Raw genomic sequence first — 15,610 nt, 5'->3', positions numbered from 1 at the left:
GCTAATGGGACGGTACCCTTAGCTGATATCTTTTGGACATGCGGACAAAAGAAGAAACTCTTGTCATCTCTGTCCCCTAATTGGAAAGCCATTTGTGCCCCTGTAATGCTCACAGGAGCAATAACAGTAATAGAAATGCCACATTCAATACAAACCATACCCCAGAAACTTCGTAAGAAAAGAGGACTAATGACATTCAAAATAGACCACGATGTCACAGTCAAAGACAGGGTGCCAGAAGGGATACCCCGACAATTAGAAGCCATAGATAATAGCAGAGTTAAAGCAGAAGATGAAGCAGCAAAATGGTCATGGGTAGCAAGACTGTTCTTCAGGGTTAACCCAGTAGTTCGTACCAAGTTCCGGGAGGTGCAGTGGATTAATTACTTGTGGTATAATCAACAAAGGTACTTGAATTGGACACTAGCAGCTGTAGAAGCTTTATCAGAACAACTGCATGCCACCTCACTAATGACAATGCAAAACAGATTAGCTATCGAGATGATGATGGCTGATGAGCAAGGAGTTTGCACCATGATCGGAGCAAAAGAATGTTGCACAGCTATACCAATGCATACGGGGGAAGATGGGAATTTAACCGAACTCCTAATGGAGCTTGGAAAGATGCAGCAAGAACTGTTAAGTAACACCCTAGGAGGGAGGAACAAAACTGACAACCCCTGGGAAAGTACCTTTGGAGGTGGAATAAACATTGGCTCACTGTTCGCCACGATTTCTGGAGCTTTAAGGAATGGGTGGATGTCATGGTGGGACTGGTTATATCAGACAGGTGTGGTCTTGGCGCTGATAGGAGTGGTTGTCCTGCTAGTAATATGTTGTGGTATTCCCTTGCTGAAATGCCTGGTTGATATGTTGATTGCATCCACAGTAGGACAACTCCCCCTGTTAGCCGCCCAGAGCCAAGGAGAAGACCTCGATGAAATAGGCCAAGAGCCAGAGTATATAGAAATGGATGAAATACCAACTGTCCTCCCTGACACCCCCAACTACCTGACATCGTGATACATACCCCACCAAGAAATAAGGAGGACTGGGAGGGACAGTATTTCAAGGTGTTATAGACAAGGGAAGAAGACATGCATGCACATGTACATTTACACACATGCAGCCACAAAAATGAGGGGTAGGATAGACAATGTCTGAAAGAATGACAAGGAGATATAGAATGACTGTATATATGAGTAGTAATGACTGTATATGTATATATTAATAGGACACAGAAATATGGCTGAGAGACCAGACTCCTCTGACCCGGAACTTACTTCTGATCTGCCTCTACCAAGTCTGGGTGATCTCTCAGACCTGTCTGAAGGAGAGGATCCAATAGGGGGCCAGCCGAGACGAAATGTGTCGCCACAGCCGCCAACCATCCAGCAGCTGTCCCAGCTGGCGTCAGGAGGACCCCGGTTGCTTCGGCCCCAGGCGACGAGGGCTCCACTGATTCAGCCCACACCAGGACAAGGCCAAGGGACTCCGCCAACGCTGGGAGGACCTTTTGGTATCTGAGATCCACCCCATCCGCAGATGTCATGGAGACAGTCACATGTGCTGGCAGCAACGGTACCTCTGAGGGGAGGCAGCCAAAGTCGGCCATATGTAGCAGAAGCCTGAGTGCACCCTAGACCTAACCCACAGCAAGGATCTGTCCCCAACTTCCCTTTCCCAATGCAAGGAAGGGGTTCGGAACAGCCCAACGCCTCTGGAGGAGGACCAGCACGGGTTGACCTCAGCACACTTCGCCTGCCAAGACAACAGGGAACCCTGTACAGACTGCTGAATGGCCGTGTGCCTGTTTCAACCACTTGCTCATGCAACATAGACGATACTCCTCCTGCACGCGAGATGCCTCCCACATTGCTCCTGTCCCCTGGACTGCACAACATTAATCTGATCATGGTCACCCCACTGGACATGGCAATCCTGACCCAAGAGCTCCAGATTCCACAGGGGTGTGTTCCAAAAACCCTTGATCAGCTCCTGTCCCTCACAAATCACATTCCCAGTGAGGTATTCGATGCACTCATGCCCAAACTGAGTCAGACAGCCGCATACCTGCTAAGGATGCACCGTGACAATGCCAACATTTCTTGTGCTCAGGAGTGTCTTCAGGTTAACATGTGTTGTCTTCAGACTAGCATGAACAAGCTGGTCAGCATGATGGGCCGTATGAAAAGGGACTGCTTAGAGGCGGCCACATCCACCCTGAGAGTGGGGGAAAATACTCTGGGGACCCTAATCCATCTGAACAAGCAGAGCAGTGATCTGGGGAGATCCCTCAGAGCACTGAGTGACGGTCTGTGAGACATAATCCCTGATGATCCTCATTCCACTGCCCCTGAAAGACAAACCCCCTCACATGCCCCAACTTCCCCTCCCCGAAACTTGGATGCTGAGTGAATGCTGTGGACTCGGACTGATTTAATGGCTCTGAAAATGGACAAGGACTTTGGTTCTTAGATTTGGATCATGGACTGGTTCCAGAAATGAGTGTACAAAAGTGGAATGGTATATGTCAATAACGAAGGTCTGATAAAAGTCTATCCTTACCATCATTTGTGTAACACAGATAAAGCTAAATGCACACACATAGTCAATACACTTATAAAAGGGGACCCTTACACGGCGTATCTGGAGGGTTAATGGTAAAGAGGCGTCATAGGGACCCTTTTCTTTATATTATTGCATGCCTTAAGAGACATGCATTGCTCAGGTTTGGCGCCTTGCTGAACGAGCATTGGAAACAAGCTGAAAAAGAAAAGAAAAAATAAAGTGGAAAATGTTAGAAATGGCCTATAATGATAAACCATTATATGATTGGATAAAACAAATGACTTAAGGATGGACACGAAGGGTAACAATTCATTATGTTTATCATTAGGCTAGACTTCGCTGTGCTGACCCTAGACTAGTCCCTTGGTTGACTGAATAAATAGTGATAAAGTAGGTCTTGCTTAATATGCTGAATAATAGACATGTGAGCTTTGATAAAAATAATAAGTAGAACCAAGTATAATGGGTTAGAGTCTCTGGTTGAGTGAGACAATAGATGCCAGAAGATGATTTGTTACACGAAATGCCAATGTAGTGCCTGTGTTTTGTTATGACTAAAAGCTTGTTGTAAGTTGTATTATGTAACCATTTTAAGTGCCTTGGCTTATGCTCAATTCAAAGATGTTTGAGTGTCACCTTGCTTTGATATGTAATCCGGCTGATAACTGACCATTTTGTGCCTTAGTATGAAGGAATACCAGCATTTATGTTCACCAGCACTTAAATATATTTACTGTGTTAGTATCAACTGTACTCTTTAGATATCCGCACCAGCCTTATCAGTAATTTGAGTGGTGTTATTTTGTTTTAAATTCGCAGATGATGATGTCTTGTCATTAAACAGCTCAGGGGTATATTTGGTGAGATGGGACTCTATCGAGTCCCAGAGGAGGGACTGTAGAAGAGGCAGGATTTTGTCTCCGTCTGAACTGAGTGCTCGCCGATTGAATTCTCAGGCATCCTCAAATTGAACTGTGTGTCCGATATTTTAACTCATCAGGTGTCCTCCGTCTGAACTGTTAAAAATGGATTTCATTTGAGCTAATAAGTGCTCTATTAATCTCTCAGACTGTCAGGTATCTTCCAAAGGGCCACATTAATCTCTCAGACTGCCAATTATTTTCCAACCTGGTAGCAAAGCTGGCTGGCACCTAAGCAGTAATGAGCCCTCATGCCAGGTGCAGCCAGTAGAAAGGGATGTTTGTCAAAAATAATGATGGCAGCTGTCATATAGAGATAATTAGTTCTACACCTGCTTAGGGTGAACTAAAGGTCGCTTCCAATAGACAACCATGTTTGGGGAAATAAATAAATAAATATCAAGGTGGAACGATGCCCGCGGGTTTCCTATAAAAAGGTGAGCGCGGTTGGACTATATTCAGTCTCTCGCGAAAGACTCAGTTTGTACAAGGGTTCCGTTTTACCGAACGCTTGAATAAACTTACACTCTGTGCATTTGTCCTGTCCAAGGCTGAGTTTGTTGTGTCCTGTCTCTGAAGCTTATCAGCAGTCATTTTTGCATTATCCAAGACGGCACATTGAGACCAACTGAGAGAAGGACCACGGCAGGCTATTAAGGTTGGACTGAAAAACCCGAGCTAAAGCTCTGAGTTGTAATCCATGTGTGGGAAGGAGATGGCAAGCATCCCAGGGAACCTTTGAACTGCACATCGAGTCAAAACACAGTGCCTCCTGCTGGACGCTGTGTTGCATCAGAAACTAGTAGGATTTATCCTTACTCTCTGCAATCTGTAGTGGACTTCTTAAAACCACAGGATTAACTATTCAGGGCCATCCAAGGATTTACATTTAAAAGGAAAAGACTTTTAGTGATGAACTATCAGCTTACTCAGTCTTTTGCTGAATCATTTTGAGTTGAACATTTTTTTTTTTTTGTAATTTATTTTGATGAAACATTCATGTTAATGCTGTAACAGTATTAACTGAACTGTAATGGGTTTTTGTTGTTGTTGTTGTTGTTGGTTTAAACAACAAACTGGAAAAAAATGAAGTTGAAACCCATGGACTGAACTTTGTTCAGACAATGAGTTAACACAAATCACATAGATTAGATTGAAAAGAGAAACCAGAATAAAACAATAACCTAGGTTGAAATTAATATCCTTTATTATGCCAAATACGAGGTTTAAATCAAAATAAGATTGACAAAATAATTCACTTGAACAGAACGGGAACAATATTTCATTTCTCCTAAAGGGATATAGAAACTTGTCAATTGTAATGTTAATTGTATGTTCATTGTTTTTTTCCTTCTTTAGCTGTAGATAATAAGCCAGCAACTAAAATTTATTCTCTGGTCTGTAGTCATTGTCATGGTTTGGCCCTGTTCAAGGCTTTGATTCCATCTTTCCTTCTTTCTTTTCCTCCTCTTTGGCTCCTGCTTTGTTTTACTAGTTGGTTATTTTCATCATGTGTTTATTCCGTGTTCCATTTTGCTTTGTCACTTTGTTTCTTCGTCACTTTGTATTCTTCTGCCAAGATTCAGTTCCAATCTAGTTTTGTCCTGCCGGTTTGTGTTTTAATTTTTATCATGAGTTTATTACTTGTCTATTTTGGTCCTTTCATTCGTAATATTATCTTTTGTGCTTTTATGTCAGGTTTTGTTTTCTGTATCTTGTAGTCTCTGCTTTACTTATAGTTTGTTGAACCACTGTGTTTTCTTTGTCAGTTCTAGTTTAGTTGTGCTTTTGTGTTTATTGTCTTATTGCCGTATGTAGTATTTTTGTTTACTTATTATCTGATGGTTGCTTTTAGTTCTCATGTTCATGCCTTTTCCTGTTCATAGTAGTATTATATTCTGTCCTTAGTTTCTGTTCTCAGTTTGTCCTCATTCCCATTTGTTTGTGTTCACTCCACACTCTTCATCTGCCATTGTGTCTTCATCTCCTACAGTGTGATTCTGTCTGCTTTGGTTTTTCATTCACTCACGCTCTTCGCACCTGCTCACGCATCTTTGTATCACTTCACTTTGTGCACTCCCTTCCTTCGCTATCTTGCACTGTTGACAATCTGTCTTCCCTGCACACGCCCCCTTCCAGAGACTTCCACACACCTGCTCCACATTACCTTGATTAGTTTGCTCCTCATTTAAACCTTCACAGTTCCACAGCTCACGGCCTGATTGTTGACTTTGTTCACTTTCTCGCCTCTCCTCTTGTCCAATTTGCTCTTGTGTTTTTTGACCTTGCTTGTGTACTCCGTCCTCCGCCTCGCTGTTACCCTGAACTCAGCTGGTTTTCGACTCTGCCTTTACCCTGCCTGTTATACTCCTCAACGCCGTTTGTACGAACTCTGCTCCTTTTTGGACCATGATCCAGCCTGTTCCATGCCTGATACCTCTGCCTTTATGTCTAACTACCCGTGTACCAAACCCACTGCCTGGTTATCAGATAAAGCTTCTTATTCTCCACAACCAGCCATGTCTGTGAGTTTGCATTGGTCTTCTACTGCTTCTTGCATCAAGCCACCACCACAGTCAATTGTTATCTGACTCAGTCACTGCTCTAGTAGTCAAACCTAGCACTGACCCTGATATCCTGTAGCCACCAGAAGTGCTACGGAAGTGGCAAGCCAGCCAGGAGCAGTGATTGAACCTCCAACTTTTGTTCTGATCCAGACCTTAAAATAGGCCAAGCCTGGCAAAATGGATGTAGTTGACAAAGATGTGTTAAAATTCCAAATTCAGTTATCATTAGTGGGATTACCGATACAGATGTTGATGAAGAGTTAACTGATTTTCTGAACAGGTATGGATGAACTGCGCAATCCCTTAAGACAGATGATCCCCAGTCTATTTACCACAAAAATGCCAATGTGGAGTATGAGAGTGGAGCTGCCTTGAAAGCACTTGAGCCACTACTGCCCTATACATTCGAGTATCAGAACAGAGTTACTTTCAAAATCAGAGCCCTGTCGACTGAGTACATGTCTGCTGTTACAAGCAGTGCCGCCCACAGTTTATTCAATGAACTGCAGAAAATTGCTAGACTAAGTGGGAAATATTTTGAAGCTGTTCTGCATGAGCACCTTTCTAAATGTGCCCAATAAGTCTCAAGCAGCCCAGAACCACCTGACAATGTAGTTTCTACCCAAGAGACACAAAGTGAACCAACAGTCCCAATCGCTAGAGCAACTCTAGCAAATCACCAACCTTCTCAAAGTGAAATGGTAGAACCGATTACAACCCATGTAAGCATCAGTGATTCTGAATCAGTTGACTAACTACCAGCTTACTTACCAGCTTACATACCAAAGAGCTTTATAACTCATCCTGAGGTGCAAAAAGTAGTTGTAGAACATATAGTCCTAAGTAAAACTCCTGTCTCACAAGTCAGTGCTTCTTTCCATCTAAGGCAGTTCTCAGGCAAACTACCTTGTCCTAGTTCTGAGGTTGATTTTGATACATGGCGCGACAGTGCTGAGCCCATACTTCAAGACCCATACCTGTTTGACTTGCAATGGCTTGTATTTTTTAGAAAACTGTAAGAAAAATACAATGAAAATGTTTTAAATAAAAGAGCTTTTGTGGTAACAACAATTCTTGAGTAAACCTTGTTTCACAATCAAGAAGGCTACTAACAAAGTTACCTGGGTGCAACCTTTAAGATTTAAAAATCAGGTTCTAGCTTGAAAATCACAATTTCATCTGTAAAATAACTTTTACATTGCATGGACCATCAACAATCAATTGCAACAAAACCCCTGTTTGAAAATATCTTCCTGTTAATCTGCACCAAGTTCGCTTCCTGTGAATGAATGTGTGTTACGTCCATAAAAGTCCTTAAGAGTTCCAACTAAAATGCGCTAAAGTCCAGGGGGAATATATGTATGTGTATGAATAGGAAGTGAATATGGAATGGTGCGGAAGGGCTTTTTGTTCTGTTGCAGCTGGCCTACCTGGTCAGTAGGGGAAACTGGGGCACAGTGGAACAGAAATGTTGTTTTGTGGCAGCATAAACACATTATGCATAGGTTTAGGTCATTCTATTGTGGATTTAATACAGCACGTTACTGCTTATAAGGCTGTGTTATTATGCCGTCCCAAGTGTAATTTAGAGGTGTTTAAAATCGATTTTTAATTTTTTGATTCATTCTGTGCCCCAGTGAATCAGTGTCCGGGGCACAGTGACTCAACTTAGAATATAATGAAAAAACACGATTATGAAACTTATATTCTAACTTTCGAATATTCACAGTATGCCAGTAATTTATTTTATATTTTTCACCATTTAGAATATTGTAACGTCCGTCAAGATGTTGGTTACTGTCAGCCGTAACCATGCCAACAACACAGCAATGCTCCCAGCTCAGCACAGAACAACTCCCTATTCTTTTTTGTCTTTTTTATATTTATATTTTTTTAGATTTACTTTTACACCTTTGCACTATGGGAGTTGTCTTTTAATTTTGTTGTACCTTGTGTATAATGACAATAAAAAGCATTCTATTCTATTTTTTCACTCTCTCCACTCCCCCTCCTTCCTTTGATGCACCAGACAGCCAATAAACAGAGAACACTGAACAGATAAAACATAACATGAGCATTACTGCAGGAGTGCTACACTGCCCCCTCCTTAAAAAGTCCCTCACCCCGAGGGATCACAAACAAAATCCTTGAGGTGGCCCGGGTGCCTCCTCTGTCTCTGAGGCCACCTCGGTGTGAACACCAGAGGCTGCGCCTGTAGTCTTGGGACAAAATACTGAGGAGCAGGGGGTGAGTTTAGGGGTGGGGAATTAACAGGGTGTAACGTTTAATAAATTTAAATCTTTATGCCTCCACATGGGAGCACCAAAAGATGTAACATGTATTTATGGAATAAAATGCGATCGGCTCACACACGGGGAACCATTAATATGTAGCAATTTATAGTGAATGAGTAGTTAAACTCCCAAATTGAATTAGATTGGACTAGGCCCAATGTAACGAGTCACCAAAATAATTAATTTAGGGTTTAATACTTATTGTTTAATTATTACTTGGGGCACCACCTATTCTTTTTTATAGCATAGGTACTATAATTTAAACATTACATTATCAGTCTCAAATGAATTAATCCATCTTGATTTAATTTAATCAATCTCTGATCTGAAAGTCATGAATTCTCACGATACGGCTGACCAAGAGATTCCTTCTGTACACAAAATAAGCCACAGCAGAAATATTTACAATTTATACAAGAAATTAACATTTTACTGGCATTTATGGACAGGGATGGAAATAAGTTAATGCATGGAAACAATTTTCTTACTCACTCATGAGACGCTGGAAGAAAGAGAAAGCTTAAAAACTTTAAGTAAATAAATCTGATTGGAATTTAGTGATGAATTTTGAAGCCAATTATTAAGAGAAATATTAAACAAGCATGAATATGTTTAAAAACGAGCCAAAGGATTAAAATTAGCCACTTTGTATAAATAGACAACAAACCCTTTTTCTAGAACCGTCGACTGGGTCACTTAGCTGCTGTTGAAAAGTTGTTTTGTCCGTCATGGATATTCAGGCTATGGGCAGCGTGAGCTCACTTGGGTCAGAGGGGTTGACCAGAGGTGTCCCCGAGTGATCCCAGGGCTTGTCGGCTGGCTTTGCCAACGGTTGAGTGCCTGAAATCAGCTCTGTTGTCAGCTTGCAGGAACCCAGAGGTAGAAGGTGTTTGTTGAAAATGGTGTTTGGTAGCTTTAAAAACGTTGCTGGAGTCGAATTAAAGTCTTTGTGAATTTAGAAAAAAAGGTAAAACTTTAAAAGGTTGAAAATTTATAATGGAAAGGAAAAGTCGCTTTTCTGTAAATTCGCTTTTAATTTGAAAAGCTCATCTCAGACGTTCTCTTAAGAATTCAAAAGACTTGACGCACCTTATGTCAGGGATTTGGCCGGGTCAGGGCACTGAGCCCTTGTTTTTCCCCTTTTTGTGGTTTTCCGTCTGCTTCAGCTTTGATTTATCACTAATTATTTTCATCATGAGTTATTCTGTTATGTTTTTCTTATCACTTTGTTACTTTTCATACTTTAGCCATTGTCCAGTTCTGTTCAGACAGTTTATGTTTTCATTGTTTATCTTTAGCTTTCATCTGTATATATTGGCTGCAGTGGTGTAGTCTACATTTTTGAAGTGGGTAGACTGTGTTTTTTGTCCGTCATCAAACCCGTGCATTACGCCCCAGTTATTAACATTTTTAACACCATAACAACAAATAGATCTAAACTTTCCATCTGATCATTTATATTCTATATTTGCCACTATAAATGTGAGAAATGTGTCAGAATGTAAGTAAGTAATTTGCACCAATTGCAAAATACAGTATACAACAGTAAATCTAAAAGAGTGATTAAAAAATACAAAGATCAAATACATTTATTTTTTGGCATCTGAAAACCTAATTTAACAAAGAAATTTAATCAGGTCATAAACCAGGAATAAACAATGTTTAAATCCAGCCAAAAGTATCATATGCAAGCTACTGTGCATTGTTTAACAGTAAATAGCACAACTTTAAGTCACAGTCACTCAAAAAAAAAAAAAAAGTGACTGTGACTCCTTGTTTGTTGTGAAAGTGTTGGAACACGGACCCACAACAGGGGGCGCAATGAACGGACAATGGAGAAGGTAAATAACAAGATTTACTTCTGTGAAACAGGCACAATTAATATAACAAACACAATTTGGGGTCGAATCCGCTGGTGTCGTGTGGGCAGGCTCGAAGGTAGGAGACGTCCGTCTCAGTCGAACCGGAACCACCCAGATCTCCTCTGCCACCGAACCCTGGAAATACTGGAACCGCCAAGTCCCGAATTCCCAGGTGGCCACTGCCTCCGCTCGTCGGATCCGGTACTGCTGGCAGGAGAGAGCGACAACACACAGGCGTGGATGACCGCACCCAGTAACGGAGAGGGGAGAAGCCGCCTCCACCTCTTGTCAAAGAACAGCAGGAAGGTGAGTACTTATCCAAAACAGTGAAGCTATCTGTAGTCACCAGTCCTGAAAAGGTTTAATAGGTTTAGCTGGTTAATATATATAAATGCAGAGAATACTACCTTAGTCTTAGGCGATATCTCGGCACTGAGGTGGAGACGCCGTCCTCCTGATATACCTCTGTGCTGAGTGGAACAGCTGTGTCTGGTGATGGGTGACAGCTGTCACCCAGGCTACTCCCATGATGCGGCAGCGCCCTCTGGTGCCTGGAGCCCGCACTCCAGGCAGGGCGCCCTCTGGTGGTGGTGGGCCAGCAGTACCTCCTCTTCAGCGGCCCACACAACATTGTTATTAAGAAAGAAAAGTTCTGTTAACAATAATAAGGAGCAGATTATTGCCTCCCAACTAAGTATATTGCAAGAGTTCACTTTTCCTCCCTCTATTTAGTATCGGATATGATACTTGCCCTGTCTTACTCTTTAGCCAGAAGCCACACCCCCTTCTAGATTGTTCCTCACGTGCACCTCGTTTACACCACCTGTCCCTCGCTTCTCACTAATTAGTCCACAAGTATTTAAACCCCACAGTCCTTCACTTCCTTGCCAGATTGTTGTCACAGTACACTTTCCAGCGCCCTTCACAGTCCTGTTTTTGTCTTGCCGTGTTTTGAACCTTGCTCTGTTTACCTCGACCATGTCTTTTGCTTCATCCCGGATGTCTACGTTTGCTCGTGCCTCTGAACCCTGCTTGTTTATGACTGCGTCTCAACCTGATCCTGTTTGTACCTCTGCCAAGCTGACTGACCACATGTGTACTGAACCTGTGCCTGAAATAAAGACCACATTTTCTCTTACACCTAAGTCAAGTCTGGGAGTCTGTATTGCGGGTCCAACTGCTCCTGGTGACGGGCTCCCGCCCGTTCTGAAACCTTAAAGCGTTAGGATAAACTTTAAGTCTGTCAAAAGTAAAGAATGAATGAAGCTTAGCTTAGCTTAGCAATGGGGCCTGGGCCCAAAAATAAAAATTAAGCGTTTTCAAAGAAAAAGGAAAGAAGAAGGCAGAAGAGAGAAGGCAACAGAAGAAGGGGCGAGTGAGGCTCTGTCTTAACTTTTTAAAGGGGGACTGACGTCACCAAACTCCACCCATTTAGGGTGTGTAGCTTTACAGAAAGCTTCATGTCCTCAGAGGGCAGACAGAAATGATTCAACTATTTAAACATGTCATGTTCCTGGGTTTGTGGGTTGTGTTTGTGTTCTGTCTCTGTTTTATCTTTCTGTTTGTGTTTTCTCTGTCCTGTTGTTTCTTGCCTTTCTCTCTGGGCTCTTGGTGGTGGGTGTTTCTCTCTGTCTGGCCACACCCCGGTTCTGGGAGCTTCTCCACACATTTGTTCCTGATTTGCAGTTAATCACCGGGGTGCTTTATAAGTCTCACAGTTTGCCTTTGTCCTTCGCCAGATCGATGTGCCTAGTGCCCCTTTCCAGGCTTGTTTGTGTATTTCTGCCTTGCTCTGATTGCCTCTTTGTGTTTTTCGACTACCTGCTTATGTACCTGGACCACGCCTTTAGCCTGATGCTCTTGATCCTGTTGCTCTGTTTGGACTGCTTTCCCGTGTACCGACCTCAGCCTGAAAATCTAGTAAACGATTCTACGCCTCACAGCTGTGTACCTGCGTCCTGCATTTGTGTCCTGCCTGTCCTGTCAACCAAACCTGAGAGTTCGATCTGGTCAATGATGGACGCAGCAGATGCAGATCCTTTTCAGCGGGCGGTACGTCATCACAGCCAGCTGATAGCTCAGCAGGAGGACCGGCTTGCCACCCTGAATTCCGGCATCAGTGAGCTGGTGAAACGGCAAGACACTTTCATGTCCTCCGTGAGCGCTCAGATGGAGCAAGTACTCAATGCCATGAAGCATCCTCCCAAAATTTGTTAAATGCAGAGCTAAAGTCAGATTATACATCCCTGGTCTGTCCAGTGTTCATTGATTCTGGTGCTCACTCTAACCTTATGCTGTCCTTTCTTGCCAGGTCCCTCCACCTTAAATCGTACCGGTTTTCATGCCCCCTGGTGGTCCATGCGGTGGATGGTCGCCAATTTGGTCAAATTGAGAATCGCACCCAGTCAGTTCGTCTGACAATTCCCGATAATCATTCTGAACTCATGAGCTTTCACATTTTTGATAAGATGACTCACTCGGTAATCCTGGGGCATCCCTGGCTGCAACGTCACAAACCCCGCCTTGACTGGCCCCACGGGAAGATAGAGTCATGGGGACCAGCCTGTAAAGATTATTTCAGCCAGTCAGCACTTCTAGTGTTAATGCATCAGATCTAGAGGGGGTCACGACTTGTTATCACGACCTCGCGGCAGTTTTCAGCAAAACCAAAGCTAAATCGCTTCCACCACACCGTGATTATGACTGTGCAAATGATCTTCTCCCAGGGACTACACCCCCTGGGGGAAATTATTTTCTCTGTCTGTGCCAGAGCGCGAAGCTATGAGCACTTATATACAGGAGTCGCTCGCTGCCAGCTTGATTCATCCTTCGTCTTCTCCCACCAGGGCGGGGTTTTCTTTGTGGAGAAAAAAGATAAGTCCCCTCATCCCTGTATAGATTACCGGGGCCTGAACAACGTCACTGTTAATAACCGTTATCCTCTCCCGTTAATCTCATCCGCTTTTGAGCTATTGGAATGAGCCAAGGTCTTTACCAAGCTGGACTTGCGAAATGCTTACCACCTGGTTCGGATACGTGAATGGGACGAATGGAAGACCGCTTTTAATACACCGACTGGGCACTATAAATATCTGGTGATGCCTTTTGGACTCACCAATGCACCTGCAGTGTTCCAAAATCTCGTGAATGACGTGTTGCGTGAGTTTCCGAACAAATGCGTATTTGTTTATCTGGACGACATTCTCAGTTTTTCTCCCGATCTAAACACATGAACAACAGGTCCGATTCGTTCTCCACACTCTGCTATAAAATAACCTTTGTGTTAAAGCAGAAAAATGTGAATTCCACCATCCCACGGTGTCATTTCTAGGCTTCGTGATTTCTGAAGGGCAGATCCAGATGGATCCTGACAAGATAGCGGTGGTCCGGGATTGGGCAGTTCCTACATGTCACAAAGATGTTCAAAGGTTCCTGGGGTTTGCCAGTTTCTATCGTAAGTTCATCCACAATTTTAGTAAGATTGCTACTCCACTGCATAATGTAACTTCCTCACTTAAGTCTTTTGTTTGGACACCTGAGTGTGAGGAGGCGTTCAGGAACCTAAAGAATCATTTCATAATGGCCTCCGTGTTGCTCCTTCTTGACCCCGCCCATCAGTTCATGGTCGAAGTCGATGCATCCGAAATTGGGATTGGAGCTGTTCTTTCTCAAACCAGGCCCGGGGATAACAAATTACATCCTTGTGCCTTTCTGTCAAAGAAACTAACTACAGCTGAACATAACTATGGCATCGGAGACCATGAACTGCTAGTGGTCAAAGTGGCCTTGGAGGAGTGGCGTCATTGATTGGAGGGGATACAATTGCCATTTTTAGTCTGGACCGATCACAAAAATTTGGAATATTTACGCACCGCTGAGACTTAATGCACGTCAGGCTCGGTGGGCTATTTTCTTTAGCAGGTTTAACTTTGTCCTGTCATAATGTCCATGGTCAAAGAATGGCAAACCCGACGTGCTGTCACATCTAGGAGAGTCCACTGTCTCCGCTCACCATCCTGAACCAATCCTGTCGGAATCCTATTTTGTGTCCACTCTCACCTGGGATATAGAATCCAAGATCAAGTCGGTGGTAGGCAATACTCCTATTCCTCCAGAGTGTCCTCATGACAAATTATATGTTCTGGACTCACTTAGGGGGGAGGTTATTAGGTGGGCTCATAACAGTCGATTTTTATGTCATCCGAGTGCTCAATGAACCTTATCCGTGCTTAATCACAGGTTTTGGTGGCCCAAAATGGTAGTGGATGTAAAAGAATATGCTAATGCTTGTACTATCTGTGCCATGCACAAGACATCAACGCGCCCACTTGCGGGAGCATTATTACCCTTACCTGTCCCTGTTTGACCTTGGACCCACATCTCCGTGGATTTTGTAACAGGACCAGGGTCCGCAGTTTAGCGGACCCTGGTCAGAATTTCGCAATTCTGGAGGGAATTTTGCCGCCTACTCGGGGTCACATCAAGCCTCACTTCTGGTTATCACCCCCAAGCTAACGGACAGATAGAACATTTGAATCAAGAATTAGAAAAAGGATTACGCATCCTTTCCTCTCAATTTCCTGCCTCCTGGTCCACCCAGTTACCTTGGATCGAATTAGCCCATAACTGCCTGCCTACCTCTTCTTCGGGATTTTTTGGTCACCAACCTTCTTTGTCCTCCACCACAGATCTAGGCACTCACCTGTACCTTCTGCTCTGGGGCTCATCATGCATTGCTGACGGACCTGGGAGCGGGCACAGAAGGCCTTACTTCGAACCTCCAAGTGCTATAAAGAAGTGGCAGATCGCAAACGGTCGGTGGCACCTTCCTACGTGCTGGGACAATGAGTTTGGCTTTCCACTCATCACCTGCTGCTTCGTGGTGTACCTTGAAAGATGGCTCCCAGGTTCGTTGGTCCGTTCCTTGTATCTAAAATCAATAACCCTGTCTCTGTGCATCTCCATCTTCCAAGGTCCACGAGAGTCCATCCTACGTTCCATATCAGTCATCTGAAACCATTCTTTACCAGTCCTTTGTGCCCTCCTGCTGGTCCTCCGCCGACCGCCCGGTTCATGGATGGGGGCCTGGCTTCTCTGTGCAGCGCCTCCTGGCTTCCCGGTGGCAGGGGCGTGGCTTCCAGTACTTGGTGGACTGGGAGAGTTATGGCCCCAAGGAGCGGTCCTGGATTCCCTCCCGGTTTATTTTGGACCCCGGTCTGGTTCGTGAGTTCCATGCTTCACACCCTTCTGCTCCTGGGCCGTCGGGGGTCGGCCCTTGGGGGGGGGGGGGGGGGGGGTACTGTCAGGTTCCTGGGTTTGTGGGTTATGTTTGTGTTCTGTCTCTGGCCCTGTCTCTGTTCTATCTTTCTGCTTGGGTTTTCTCTGTCCTGTTGTTT

Source organism: Thalassophryne amazonica, chromosome 14 (assembly GCF_902500255.1).
Source record: "Thalassophryne amazonica chromosome 14, fThaAma1.1, whole genome shotgun sequence".
In the NCBI taxonomy this organism is placed as follows: domain Eukaryota; kingdom Metazoa; phylum Chordata; class Actinopteri; order Batrachoidiformes; family Batrachoididae; genus Thalassophryne; species Thalassophryne amazonica.
Note: the sequence above shows the minus strand (reverse complement) of the source record.